Raw genomic sequence first — 16,055 nt, 5'->3', positions numbered from 1 at the left:
CATGAAGGAGTGGGACAACACTAGATTCGGTAGATGAAGGACTGGGACAACATTAGGATCGGTCGATGAAGGAGTGGGACAACACTAGGATAGGGACATGAAGGAGTGGGACAACATTAGGATCGGTCGATGAAGGAGTGGGACAACATTAGGATCGGGAGATGAAGGAGTGGGACAACATTAGGATCGGTAGATGAAGGAGTGGGACAACATTAGGATAGGGAGATGAAGGAGTGGGACAACACTCGGATCGGTTGATGAAGGAGGTGGACAACATTAGGATCGGTCGATGAAGGAGTGGGACAACATTAGCATCGGGAGATGACAGAGTGGGACAACCCTAGGTTTGGGTATTGAAGGAGAGGGACAACACCAGGATCGGTATATGAAGGAGTGGGACAACACTAGGTTTGGGTATTAAAGAAGTGGGACAACACCAGGATCGGTAGATCAAGCAGTGGGACAACACCCCGATCGGGAGATGAAGGAGTGGGACAAAACTAGGATAGGGAGATGAAGGAATGGGAGAACACTAGGTTCTGGAGATGAATGAGTGGGACAACACTAGGATATGTAGATGAATGAGTGGGACAACACTAGGATCGGGAGGTGAAGGAGAGGGACAATACTGGGATATGCCGATGACAGAGTGGGACAATGCTAGGTTAGGGAGATGAAGGAGTGGGACAACACAAGGATTGGTAGATGAAGGAGTGGGACAACACTAGTATAGGGAGATGAAGGAATGGGACAACACTCGGATCGGTAGATGAAGGAGTGGGACAACACTAGGATCGGTAGATGAAGGAGTGGGACAACATTAGGATCGGGCGATGAAAGAGTGGGACAACACCTGGATCGGTTGATGAAGTAGTGGGACAACACTCGGATCGGTAGATGAAGGAGTGGGACAACACCTGGATCGGTAGATGAAGGAGTGGGACAACACAAGGATTGGTAGATAAAGCAGTGGGACAACACTAGGATCAGTAGATGAAGGAGTGGGACAACTCTCGGATCAGTAGATGAAGGAGTGGGACAACACCAGGATCGGTAGATGTCTGAGTGGGACAACACTACGACCGGGAGGTGAAAGAGTGGGAAACCACTAGGATCGGTAGATGAAGGAGTGTGACAACACTAAGATCGGTCGATGAAGGAGTGGGACAACAATAGGATCGGTAGATGAAGGAGTGGGACACCACTAGGATCGGTAGATGAAGGAGAGGGACAACACTAGGATCGGTCGAATAAGGAGTGGGACAACACTGGGATCGGGAGATGAAGGAGTGGGACAACACTAGGATCGGTAGATGAAGGAGTGGGACAACACCAGGATCGGTAGATGATGGAGTGGGACAACACTACGATCGGGAGATGAAGGAGTGGGACAACAGTAAGATAGGGAGATGAAGGAGTGGGACAACACAAGGATTGGTAGATGAACGTGTGGGACATCAATAGGATTGGTAGATGAAGGAATCGGACAACACTAGAATCGGTAGATGACGGAGTGGGACAACACTAGGATCAGTAGAAGAAGGAGTGGGACAACACTAGGATAGGTAGATGAAGGAGTGGGACAACACTCGGATGGGTCGATGAAGGAGTGGGACAACACTAGGATCGGTAGATAAAGGAGTGGGACAACACTAGGATCGGTCAGTGGGACAATACTTGGACCGGTAGATGAAGAAGTGGGACAACATTAGGATCGGTCGATGAAGGAGTGGGACATTAGAAAAGGTAGATGAAGAAGTGGGACAAGACTAGGATCAGTAGACGAAGGAGTGGGACACCACTAGGATCAGTAGATGAAGGAGTGCGACTACACTAGGACTGGTCAGTGGGACAACACTAGGACCGGTAGAAGAAGAAGTGGGACAGCACTAGGATCGCTAGATGACGGAGTGGGACAACACTAGGATAGGTAGATGAAAAAGTGGGACAACACTAGGATGGGTAGAAGACAGAGTGGGACAACACTCGGATCGGGAGATAAAGGAGTGGGACAACACTAAGACCGGTAGATGAAGGAGTGGGACAACACTAGGTTTGGGAGATGAAGTTGTGGGACAACACCAGGATAGTTAGATGAAGGAGTGGGACAACACTAGGATAAGTAGATGAAGAAGTGGGACAACACTAGGATCGGTAGATGAAGGAGTGGGACAACACTAGGATCGGTAGATGAAAACGTGGGACAACAATAGGATCGGTAGATGAAGGAGTGGGGAAACACCAGGATCGGTAAATGCAGGAGTGGGACAACACTCGGATCGGGTGATGAAGGAGTGGGACAACACCAGGATCGGTAGATGAAGCAGTGGGACAACACCTGGATCGGGAGTTGAAGCAGTGAGACAAAACTAGGATAGTTAGATGAAGGAGTGGGACAACATTAGGATCGGGAGATGAATGAGTGGGACACCACTGGGATATATAGATGAAGGAGTGGGACAACACCAGGATAGGTCGATGAAGGAGTGGGACAACACTCGGATCGGTAGATGAAGGAATGGGACAACACTCGGATCGGGAAGTAAAGGAGTGGGACAACACTAGGTTCGGGAGATGAAGTTGTGGAACAACACCAGGATCGGTAGATGAAGCAGTGGGACAACACCCGGATCGGGAGTTGAAGCAGTGAGACAAAACTAGGATAGTTAGATGAAGGAGTGGGACAACATTAGGATCGGGAGATGAATGAGTGGGACACCACTAGGATATATAGATGATGGAGTGGGACAACACCAGGATCGGTAGATGAAGGAGTGGGACAACACTCGGATCGGTAGATGAAGGAATGGGACAACACTGGGACCGGTAGGTGACGGAGTGTGACACCACTAGGACCGGTAGATGAAGAAGTGGGACAACACCAGGATCGGTCGTTGAAACAGTGGGACAACACCCAGATCGGGAGATGATGCAGTGGGACAACGCTAGGATAGTTAGATGAAGGAGTGGGACAACACTAGGATAAGTAGATGAAGAAGTGGGACAACACTAGGATGGGTAGTTGAAGGAGTGGGACAACAGTTGGGTCGGTAGATGACGGAGTGGGACAACACTAGGGTTGGTAGATGAAGGAGAGGGACAACACTTGGATCAGGAGATGAAGGAGTGGGACAACATTAGAAAAGGTAGATGAAGAAGTGGGACAAGACTAGGATCAGTAGATGAAGGAGTGGGACAACACTAGGATCAGTAGATGAAGGAGTGGGACAACACCAGGATCGGTAGATGAAGGAGTGGGACAACACTAGGATCAGTACATGAAAAAGTGGGACAACACTAGGATGGGTAGAAGACAGAGTGGGACAATACTAGCATCGGGGGATGAAGGAGTGGGACAATACTAGCATCGGGGGATGAAGGAGTGGGACAACACCAGGATCGGTAGATGAAGGAGTGGGACAACACTCGGATCGGTAGATGAAGGAGTGGGACAACACTAGGATCGGTAGATGAAGGAGTGGGACAACACCAGGATCGGTAGATGAAGGAGTGGGACAACACCAGGATCGGTAGATGAAGGAGTGGGACAACACTCGGATCGGTAGATGAAGGAGTGGGACAACACCAGGATCGGTAGATGATGGAGTGGGACAACACTCGGATCGGTAGATGAAGGAGTGGGACAACACTAGGATCGGTCGATGAAGGAGTGGGACAACACCAGGATCGGTCGATGAAGGAGTGGGACAACACTAGGATGGGTAGATGACGGAGTGGGACAACACTAGGATCGGTAGATGAAGGAGTGGGACAACACTAGGATCGGTAGATGAAGGAGTGGGACAACACCAGGATCGGTAGATGAAGGAGTGGGACAACACTAGGATCGGTCGATGAAGGAGTGGGACAACACTAGGATCAGTAGATGAAGCAGTGGGACAACATTAGGATCAGTAGATGAAGCAGTGGGACAACACTAGGATCGGTCGATGAAGCAGTGGGACAACACTAGGATCAGTAGATGAAGCAGTGGGACAACACCAGGATCGGTAGATGAAGGAGTGGGACAACTCTCGGATCGGTAGATGAAGGAGTGGGACAACACCAGGATCAGTAGATGAAGGAGTGGGACAACTCTCGGATCGGGAGATGAAGGAGTGGGACAACACTATGATCGGTAGATGAAGGAGTGGGACAACACCAGGATCAGTAGATGAAGGAGTGGGACAACACCAGGATCGGTAGATGAAGGAGTGGGACAACACTTGGATCGGTAGATGAAGGAGTGGGACAACTCTCGGATCGGTAGATGAAGTAGTGGGACAACACTCGGATCAGTTGAAGAAGGAGTGGGACAACACTTGGATCGGTAGATAAAGCAGTGGGACAACACTAGGATCGGTTGATGAAGGAGTGGGACAACACTCGGATCGGTAGATGAAGGAATGGGACAACACTCGGATCGGTAGATGAAGGAGTGGGACAACACTAGGATCGGTTGATGAAGGAGTGGGACAACACTCGGATCGGTAGATGAAGGAGTGGGACAACACCAGGATCGGTAGATGACGGAGTGGGACAACACTAGGATCGGTAGATGACGGAGTGGGACAACACTCGGATCGGTAGATGAAGGAGTGGGACAACACTCGGATCGGTAGATGAAGGAGTGGGACAACACTCGGATCGGTTGATGAAGGAGAGGGACAACACTCGGATCGGTAGATGAAGGAGTGGGACAACACTCGGATGGGTCGATGAAGGAGTGGGACAACACTAGGATCAGTAGATGAAGGAGTGGGACAACACTCGGATGGGTCGATGAAGGAGTGGGACAACACTAGGATCAGTAGATGAAGGAGTGGGACAACATTAGGATCGGTAGATGAAGTAGTGGGACAACACTAGGATCGGGAGATGAAGGAGTGGGACAACACTCGGATGGGTCGATGAAGGAGTGGGACAACACTAGGATCGGTAGATGAAGTAGTGGGACAACACTAGGATCGGGAGATGAAGGAGTGGGACAACACTAGGATGGGTAGATGAAGGAGTGGGACAACACTAGGATCGGTAGATGAAGTAGTGGGACAACACTCGGATGGGTCGATGAAGGAGTGGGACAACACTAGGATCAGTAGATGAAGGAGTGGGACAACACTAGGATCGGTAGATGAAGTAGTGGGACAACACTCGGATGGGTCGATGAAGGAGTGGGACAACACTAGGATCAGTAGATGAAGGAGTGGGACAACACTAGGACCGGTAGATGAAGGAGTGGGACAACACTAGGATCGGTAGATGAAGGAGTGGGACAACACTAGGATCGGTAGATGAAGGAGTGGGACAACACTAGGATCGGTAGATGAAGTAGTGGGACAACACTCGGATGGGTCGATGAAGGAGTGGGACAACACTAGGATCAGTAGATAAAGCAGTGGGACAACACTACGACCGGGAGGTGAAAGAGTGGGAAACCACTAGGATGGGTAGATGAAGAAGTGTGACAACACTAGGATCAGTAGATGAAGGAGAGGGACAACAATAGGATCGGTAGATGAAGGAGTGGGACAACTCTCGGATCGGTCGAATAAGGAATGGGACAACACGAGGATCGGTCGAATAAGGAATGGGACAACACGAGGATAGGTCGATGAAGGAGTGGGACAACATTAGGATCGGTTGATGAAGGAGTGGGACAACACTACGATCGGGAGATGAAGGAGTGGGACAACACTACGATCGGGAGATGAAGGAGTGGGACAACACTACGATCGGGAGATGAAGGAGTGGGACAACACAAGGATTGTTAGATGAACGTGTGGGACATCAATAGGATTGGTAGATGAAGGAATCGGACAACACCAGGATCGGTAGATGAAGCAGTGGGACAACACCCGGATCAGTAGTTGAAGCAGTGAGACAAAACTAGGATAGTTAGATGAAGGAGTGGGACAACATTAGGATCGGGAGATGAATGAGTGGGACACCACTGGGATATATAGATGACGGAGTGGGACAACACTACGACCGGTAGATGAAGGAGTGGTACAACACTTGGATCGGTAGATGAAGGAATGGGACAACAGTAGGATCGGGAGATGAATGAGTGGGACACCACTAGGATATATAGATGATGGACTGGGACACCACTAGGACCGGTAGATGAAGGAGTGGGACAACAACAGGATCGGTCGTTGAAACAGTGGGACAACACCCAGATCGGGAGATGAAGCAGTGGGACAACGCTAGGATAGTTAGATGAAGGAGTGGGACAACAACAGGATCGGTCGTTGAAACAGTGGGACAACACCCAGATCGGGAGATGAAGCAGTGGGACAACGCTAGGATAGTTAGATGAAGGAGTGGGACAACACTAGGATAAGTAGATGAAGAAGTGGGACAACACTAGGATGGGTAGATGAAGGAGTGGGACAACAGTTGGGTCGGTAGATGACGGAGTGGGACAACACTCGGATCGGTAGATGAAGGAATGGGACAACACTCGGATCGGGAGATAAAGGAGTGGGACAACACTAGGTTCGGGAGATGAAGTTGTGGAACAACACCAGGATCGGTAGATGAAGCAGTGGGACAACACCCGGATCGGGAGTTGAAGCAGTGCGAAAAAACTAGGACAGTTAGATGAAGGAGTGGGACAACATTAGGATCGGGAGATGAATGAGTGGGACACCAGTGGGATATATAGATGACGGAGTGGGACAACACTCGGACCGGTAGATGAAGGAATGGGACAACACTGGGACCGGTAGGTGACGGAGTGTGACACCACTAGGACCGGTAGATGAAGGAGTGGGACAACAACAGGATCGGTCGTTGAAACAGTGGGACAACACCCAGATCGGGAGATGAAGCAGTGGGACAACGCTAGGATAGTTAGATGAAGGAGTGGAACAACACTAGGATAAGTAGATGAAGAAGTGGGACAACACTAGGATGGGTCGATGAAGGAGTGGGACAACAGTTGGGTCGGTAGATGACGGAGTGGGACAACACTAGGATCGGTAGATAAAGGAGTGGGACAACACTAGGATCGGTAGATGAAGAAGTGGGACAAGACTAGGATCAGTAGACGAAGGACTGGGACAACACTAGGATCAGTAGATGAAGGAGTGGGACAACACTAGGATCGGTCAGTGGGACAATACTTGGACCGGTAGATGAAGAACTGGGACAACACTAGGATCGGTCGATGAAGGAGTGGGACATTAGAAAAGGTAGATGAAGAAGTGGGACAAGACTAGGATCAGTAGACGAAGGACTGGGACAACACTAGGATCAGTAGATGAAGGAGTGGGACAACACTAGGGGAGGTAGATGAAAACGTGGGACAACAATAGGATCGGTAGATGAAGGAGTGGGGAAACATCAGGATCGGTAAATGCAGGAGTGGGACAACACTCGGATCGGGTGATGAAGGAGTGGGACAACACCAGGATCGGTAGATGAAGCAGTGGGACAACACCTGGATCGGGAGTTGAAGCAGTGAGACAAAACTAGGATAGTTAGATGAAGGAGTGGGACAACATTAGGATCGGGAGATGAATGAGTGGGACACCACTAGGATATATAGATGACGGAGTGGGGGACAACACTACGACCGGTAGATGAAGGAGTGGGACAACAGTAGGACCGGTCCGTGGGACAACACTGGGACCGGTAGGTGACGGAGTGTGACACCACTAGGACCGGTAGGTGACGGAGTGTGACAACACCAGGATCGGTAGATGAAGCAGTGGGACAACACCCGGATCGGGAGTTGAAGCAGTGAGACAAAACTAGGATAGTTAGATGAAGGAGTGGGACAACATTAGGATCGGGAGATGAATGAGTGGGACACCACTAGGATATATAGATGAAGGAGTGGGACAACACTACGACCGGTAGATGAAGGAGTGGGACAACAGTAGGACCGGTCCGTGGGACAACACTGGGGCCGGTAGGTGACGGAGTGTGACACCACTAGGACCGGTAGATGAAGAAGTGGGACAACACCAGGATCGGTCGTTGAAACAGTGGGACAACACCCAGATCGGGAGATGAAGCAGTGGGATAACGCTAGGATAGTTAGATGAAGGAGTGGGACAACACTAGGATAAGTAGATGAAGAAGTGGGACAACACTACGACCGGTAGATGAAGGAGTGGTACAACACCAGGATCGGTAGATGAAGGAGTGGGACAACACTCGGATCGGTAGATGAAGGAATGGGACAACACTGGGACCGGTAGGTGACGGAGTGTGACACCACTAGGACCGGTAGATGAAGGAGTGGGACAACACCAGGATCGGTCGTTGAAACAGTGGGACAACACCCAGATCGGGAGATGAAGCAGTGGGACAACGCTAGGATAGTTAGATGAAGGAGTGGGACAACACTAGGATAAGTAGATGAAGAAGTGGGACAACACTAGGATGGGTAGATGAAGGAGTGGGACAACACCAGGATCGGTCGTTGTAACACTGGGACAACATCCAGATCGGTAGATGAAGGAGTGGGACAACACCAGGATCGGTAGATGAAGGAGTGGGACAACACCAGGATCGGTCGTTGAAACAGTGGGACAACACCCAGATCGGGAGATGAAGCAGTGGGACAACGCTAGGATAGTTAGATGAAGGAGTGGGACAACACTAGGATAAGTAGATGAAGAAGTGGGACAACACTAGGGTTGGTAGATGAAGGAGAGGGACAACACTAGGGTTGGTAGATGAAGGATTGGGACAACACCAGGATCGGTAGATGATGGAGTGGGACAACACCAGGATCGGTAGATGATGGAGTGGGACAACACTAGGATCGGTAGATGATGGAGTGGGACAACACCAGGATCGGTAGATGATGGAGTGGGACAACACCAGGATCGGTAGATGAAGGAGTGGGACAACACCAGGATCGGTAGATGATGGAGTGGGACAACACCAGGATCGGTCGTTGAAACAGTGGGACAACACCCAGATCGGGAGATGAAGGAGTGGGACAACACCAGGATCGGTAGATGATGGAGTGGGACAACACCAGGATCGGTCGTTGAAACAGTGGGACAACACCCAGATCGGGAGATGAAGCAGTGGGACAACGCTAGGATAGATAGATGAAGGAGACGGACAACACTAGGATAGGTAGATGAAAAAGTGGGACAACACTAGGATGGGTAGAAGACAGAGTGGGACAACACTAGCATCGGTAGATGAAGGAGTGGGACAACACTAGGATCGGTAGATGAAGGAGTGGGACAACACTAGCATCGGGAGATGAAGGAGTGGGACAACACGAGGATTGGTAGATAAAGCAGTGGGACAACACTAGGATCAGTCAATGAATGAGTGGGACAACACGAGGATAGGTCAACGAAGGAGTGGGACAACACCAGGATCGGTCGTTGAAACAGTGGGACAACACCCGGATCGGGAGATGATGCTGTGGGACAACACTAGTATAGTTAGATGAAGGAGTGGGACAACACTAGGATAAGTAGATGAAGAAGTAGGACAACACTAGGATGGGTAGATGACAGAGTGGGACAACACTAGCATCGGGAGATGAAGGAGTGGGACAACACTAGGATCGGTCGATGAAGGAGTGGGACAACACTTGGATCGGTAGATAAAGCAGTGGGACAACACTAGGATCGGTAGATGAAGGAGTGGGACAACACGAGGATAGGTCGATGAAGGAGTGGGACAACACCAGGATCGGTAGATGAAGGAGTGGGACAACATTAGGATCGGTTGATGAAGGAGTGGGACAACACTACGATCGGGAGATGAAGGAGTGGGACAACAGTAAGATAGGGAGATGAAGGAGTGGGACAACACAAGGATTGGTAGATGAAGGAGTGGGACAACACTAGGATCGGTAGATGAAGTAGTGGGACAACACCAGGATCGGTAGATGAAGGAGTGGGACAACACTCGGATCGGTAGATGAAGGAATGGGACAACACTGGGACCGGTAGGTGACGGAGTGTGACACCACTAGGACCGGTAGATGAAGGAGTGGGACAACAACAGGATCGGTCGTTGAAACAGTGGGACAACACCCAGATCGGGAGATGAAGCAGTGGGACAACGCTAGGATAGTTAGATGAAGGAGTGGGACAACACTAGGATAAGTAGATGAAGAAGTGGGACAACACTAGGATGGGTAGATGAAGGAGTGGGACAACAGTTGGGTCGGTAGATGACGGAGTGGGACAACACTCGGATCGGGAGATAAAGGAGTGGGACAACACTAGGTTCGGTAGATGAAGTTGTGGAACAACACCAGGATCGGTAGATGAAGCAGTGGGACAACACCCGGATCGGGAGTTGAAGCAGTGCGAAAAAACTAGGACAGTTAGATGAAGGAGTGGGACAACATTAGGATCGGGAGATGAATGAGTGGGACAACACTGGGATATATAGATGACGGAGTGGGACAACACTACGACCGGTAGGTGACGGAGTGTGACACCACTAGGACCGGTAGATGAAGAAGTGGGACAACACCAGGATCGGTCGTTGAAACAGTGGGACAACACCCAGATCGGGAGATGATGCAGTGGGACAACGCTAGGATAGTTAGATGAAGGAGTGGGAGGATAAGGATGAAGAAGTGGGACAACACTAGGATGGGTAGTTGAAGGAGTGGGACAACAGTTGGGTCGGTAGATGACGGAGTGGGACAACACTAGGGTTGGTAGATGAAGGAGAGGGACAACACTAGGATCAGGAGATGAAGGAGTGGGACAACATTAGAAAAGGTAGATGAAGAAGTGGGACAAGACTAGGATCAGTAGATGAAGGAGTGGGACAACACTAGGATCAGTAGATGAAGGAGTGCGACTACACTTGGATAGGTAGATGAAAAAGTGGGACAACACTAGGATGGGTAGAAGACAGAGTGGGACAACACTAGCATCGGGAGATGAAGGAGTGGGACAACACGAGGATTGGTAGATGAAGCAGTGGGACAACACTAGGATCAGTAGATGAAGGAGTGGGACAACACCAGGATCGGTAGATGATGGAGTGGGACAACACCAGGATCGGTCGTTGAAACAGTGGGACAACACCCAGATCGGGAGATGAAGCAGTGGGACAATGCTAGGATAGATAGATGAAGGAGACGGACAACACTAGGATAGGTAGATGAAACAGTGGGACAACACTAGGATCGGTTGATGAAGGAGTGGGACAACACTAGGATCGGTTGATGAAGCAGTGGGAGAACACTAGTATCGGTTGATGCAGGAGTGGGACAACACTCGGATCGGTAGATGAAGGAGAGGGACAACACCAGGATCGGTAGATAAAGGAGTGGGACAACACTAGGATCGGTAGATGAAGGAGTGGGACAACACTTGGATCGGTAGATGAAGGAGTGGGACAACACTAGGATCGGTAGATGAAGGAGTGGGACAACACTTGGATCGGGAGATGAAGGAGTGGGACAACACTAGGATCGGTAGATGAAGCAGTGGGACAACACCCGGATCGGGAGTTGAAGCAGTGAGACAAAACTAGGATAGTTAGATGAAGGAGTGGGACAACATTAGGATCGGGAGATGAATGAGTGGGACACCACTGGGATATATAGATGACGGAGTGGGACAACACTACGACCGGTAGATGAAGGAGTGGTACAACACCAGGATCGGTAGATGAAGGAGTGGGACAACACTCGGATCGGTAGATGAAGGAGTGGGACAACACCAGGATCGGTAGATGAAGCAGTGGGACAACACCCGGATCGGTAGATGAAGCAGTGGGACAACGCTAGGATAGTTAGATGAAGGAGTGGGACAACAGTAGGATAAGTAGATGAAGAAGTAGGGCAACACTACTATAGGTAGATGACGGAGTGGGACAACACTAGCTTCGGGAGATGAAGGAGTGGGACAACGCTAGGATAGTTAGATGAAGGAGTGGGACAACACGAGGATGGGTAGATGAAGGAGTGGGACAACAGTTGGGTCGGTAGATGTCGGAGTGGGACAACACTAGGCTCGGTAGATAAAGGAGTGGGACAACACTAGGATCGGTCAGTGGGACAATACTTGGACCGGTAGATGAAGAAGTGGGACAACATTAGGATCGGTCGATGAAGGAGTGGGACATTAGAAAAGGTAGATGAAGAAGTGGGACAAGACTAGGATCAGTAGACGAAGGAGTGGGACAACACTCGGATCGGTAGATGAAGGAATGGGACAACACTAGGATCGGTAGATGAAGGAGTGGGACAACACTAGGATCGGTAGATGAAGGAGTGGGACAACACCAGGATCGGTAGATGAAGGAGTGGGACAACACTAGGATAGATAGTTGAAGGAGAGGGACAACAGTTGGGGTGGTAGATGAAGGAGTGGGACAACAATAGGATCGGTACATGAAGGAGTGGGACAACACTTGGATCGGTTGATAAAGGAGTTGGACAACACTAGGTTCGGGAGATGAAGCAGTGGGACAACACCCGGATCGGGAGTTGAAGCAGTGAGACAAAACTAGGATAGTTAGATGAAGGAGTGGGACAACATTAGGATCGGGAGATGAATGAGTGGGACACCACTAGGATATGTAGATGACGGAGTGGGACAACACTAGGACCGGTCAGTGGGACAACACTACGACCAGTAGATGACGGGGTGTGACAACACTCGGATATGTAGATGAAGGAGTGGGACAACACCAGGATCGGGAGATGAATGAGTGGGACACCACTAGGATATGTAGATGACGGAGTGTGACAACACTCGGATATGTAGATGACGGAGTGTGACAACACCAGAATCGGTAGATGAAGGAATGTGACAACACTAGGACCGGTCAGTGGGACAATACTGGGACCGGTAGATGACTGAGTGTGACAACACTAGGATAGGTAGATGAAGGAGTGGGACAACACCAGGATCGGTCGTTGTAACACTGGGACAACATCCGGATCGGGAGATGAAGCAGTGGGACAACGCTAGGATAGTTAGATGAAGGAGTGGGACAACACTAGGATAAGTAGATGAAGAAGTAGGACAACACTACGATGGGTAGATGGCGGAGTGGGACAACACTAGCATCGGGAGATGAAGGAGTGGGAAACCACTAGGATCAGTAGATGAAGGAGTGTGACAGCACTAAGATCGGTAGATGAAGGAGTGGGACAACAATAAGATCTGTAGATGAAGGAGTGGAAAACAACTAGGACAGGTTGATGAAGGAGTAGGACAACACCAGGATCGGTAGATGAAGCAGTGGGACAACACCCGGATCGTGAGATGAAGGAGTGGGAGAACACTAAGTTAGGGAGATGAAGGAGTGGGACTACCTGGGGTCGCTGGATGAAGGAGTGGGAGAACACTTGGATAGGTCGATGAAGGAGTGGGACAACACTAGGATCGGTCGATGACGGAGTGGGACAACACTAGGACCGGTAGATGAAGGAGTGGGACAACACTAGGATCGGGAGATGAATGAGTGGGACAACACTAGGATATGTAGATGAACGAGTGGGACAACACTAGGATATGTAGATGAACGAGTGGGACAACACTAGGATCGGGAGATGAAGGAGTGGGACAATACTGGGATATGCAGATGACAGAGTGGGACAACACTAGGATCGGTAGAGAAGGAGTGGGACAACACTAGGATCGGTAGATGAAGGAGTGGGACAACACTGGGACCGGTCAACGGGACAAAACAAGGACAGGTAGATGACCGAGTGTGACAACAGCAGGACCGGTAGATGACGGAGTGGGACAACATTAGGGCCGGTAGATGAAGGAGTGGGACAACACTCGGATCGGGAGATGAAGGAGTGGGACAACACTAGGACCGGTAGATGAACGAGTGGGACAACACTAGGACCGGTAGATGAAGGAGTGGGACAACAGTAGGACCGGTAGATGAACGAGTGGGACAACACTAGGATATGTAGATGAACGAGTGGGACAACACTAGGATCGGGAGATGAAGGAGTGGGACAACACTAGGATCGGGAGATGAAGGAGTGGGACAATACTGGGATATGCAGATGACAGAGTGGGACAACACTAGGAACGGTCAGTGGGGCAACACTAGAGTCACTAGATGAAGGAGTGGGACAACACTAGGATCGGTAGATGAAGGAGTGGGACAACACTAGGATCGGTAGATGAAGGAGAGGGACAACACCAGGATCGGTAGATGAAGGAGTAGGACAAGACTCGGATTGGGCGATGAAGGAGTGGGACAACAGTAGGATCGGGAGATGAAGGAGAGGGCAACATTAGGATTGGGAGATGACGGAGTGGGACAACACCAGGATCGGTAGATGAAGGAGTGGGACAACACTAGGTTCGGGAGATGAAGGAGTGGGACAACACTAGGTTCGGGAGATGAAGGAGTGGGACAACACTAGGATCGGGAGATGAAGGAGTGGGACAACACTAGGCTCGTTCGATGAATGTGTGGGACAACACTAGGATCAGGAGATGAAGGAGTGGGACAACACTAGGATCGGGAGATGACGGAGTGGGACAACACTAGGATCGGGAGATGAAGGACTGGGACAACACTAGGATCGGTAGATGAAGGAGTGGGACAACACTGGGATCGGTAGATGAAGGGGCGGGTCTTAGAGGGATATGGTCCTAACGAGGAAATAGTGACTAGCTGAGTGGGTACCACGGCTGGCATGAACTTGTTGGGCAGAAGGATCTATATTGGTGAGGTATTGTTCTGTGACTGTGTGACTTGTCGCTGTGAGGGTGGGTTCATCAGACTGACCGCAATGTATGAGGGTAAACGGAGCCAGAAGTGCTCCTGGACTTCCCCCACCTGGTCTTCGTCTTGCCTACAGTTGACGCCAAATCACAGGGGTGAAAAGAGTGAGCGTTTTCTAGTTTCTGGGTTTCAACATCTCTGAGGATCTGTCCTGGACCTAACATATCACTGCAGCTACAAAGAAGGCACAACACGCAGCTGTTTCACCAGGATTTTGTGGAGATTTGGTTTGTCACCAATGACGCTCACAAATGTCTACAGATGTACTGCAGAGAGCATCCTAACTGGCTACCATACTGTCTGGTATGGGGGTGGGGCACTGCACAGCATCAAAATAAACTTCACTCACAACACGCTGGAGGAACTCAGCAGGTCGGGCAGCATCCGCGGAAAAGATCAGTCGACGTTTCGGGCCAGAACCCTTCGTCAGGACTGAAGAGGGAAGGGGCAGAGGCCCTATAAAGAAGGTGGGGGGAGGGTGGGAAGGAGAAGGCTGGTAGGTTCCAGGTGAAAAACCAGTAAGGGGAAAGATAAAGAGGTGGGGGAGAGGAAGCAGGGAGGGGATAGGCAGGAAAGGTGAAGAAGGAATAGGGGAAAACACTATGGGTAGTAGAAGGAGGCGGAACCATGAGGGAGGTGATAGGCAGCTGGGGGAGGGAGCAGAGTGATATAGGGATAGGGAAGGGAGGGGGAGGAAATTACCGGAAGTTGGAGAATTCGATGTTCATACCAAGGGGCTGGAGACTACCTAGACGGTATATGAGGTGTTGCTTGGTTGGAGGAGCAACACCTCATATACCGTCTAGGTAGTCTCCAGCCCCTTGGTATGAACATAGAATTCTCCAACTTCCGGTAATTCCCTCCCCCTCCCTTCACCTATCCCTATTTCACTCTGCCCCCTCCCCCAGCTGCCTACCACCTCCCTCATGGTTCCGCCTCCTTCTACTACCCATAGTGTTTTCCCCTATTCTTTCTTCACCTTTCCTGCCTATCACCTCCCTGCTTCCCCTCTCCCACCCCTTTATCTTTCCCCTTACTGGTTTTTCACCTGGAACCTACCAGCCTTCTCCTTCCCACCCTCCCCACCTTCTTTATAGGGCCTCTGCCCCCTCCCTCTGCAGTCCTGACGAAGGGTTCTGGCCCGAAATGTTGTCTGATCATTTCCACGGATACTGCCCGACCTGTTGAGTTCCTCCAGTGTGTTGTGAGTGTTGCTTTGACCCCAGAATCTGCAGATTATTTTGTGCTTACGATCAAAATAAACTTCAGATCTTCAAGGACACTAGTCTCCCAAGCCTCCAGGGCATCTTCAAGGTGCGATGCCCTAAGAAGGG

At 50.4% G+C, this 16,055-nt stretch overlaps 1 protein-coding gene across 1 annotated transcript in view; it reads right to left on the bottom strand.

The window, feature by feature from the left end:
• LOC134354575 (zinc finger protein neuro-d4-like) overlaps positions 1 to 16,055 on the bottom strand; it is a 170,263-nt gene that overhangs the window by 153,639 nt on the left and 569 nt on the right. The window lies entirely within an intron of this gene.

The sequence above is a fragment of the Mobula hypostoma genome, chromosome 12 (assembly GCF_963921235.1).
Source record: "Mobula hypostoma chromosome 12, sMobHyp1.1, whole genome shotgun sequence".
Classification (NCBI taxonomy): domain Eukaryota; kingdom Metazoa; phylum Chordata; class Chondrichthyes; order Myliobatiformes; family Myliobatidae; genus Mobula; species Mobula hypostoma.
The sequence above is the reverse complement of the archived record's forward strand: the minus strand, read 5'-3'. Positions and strand labels throughout refer to the sequence as shown.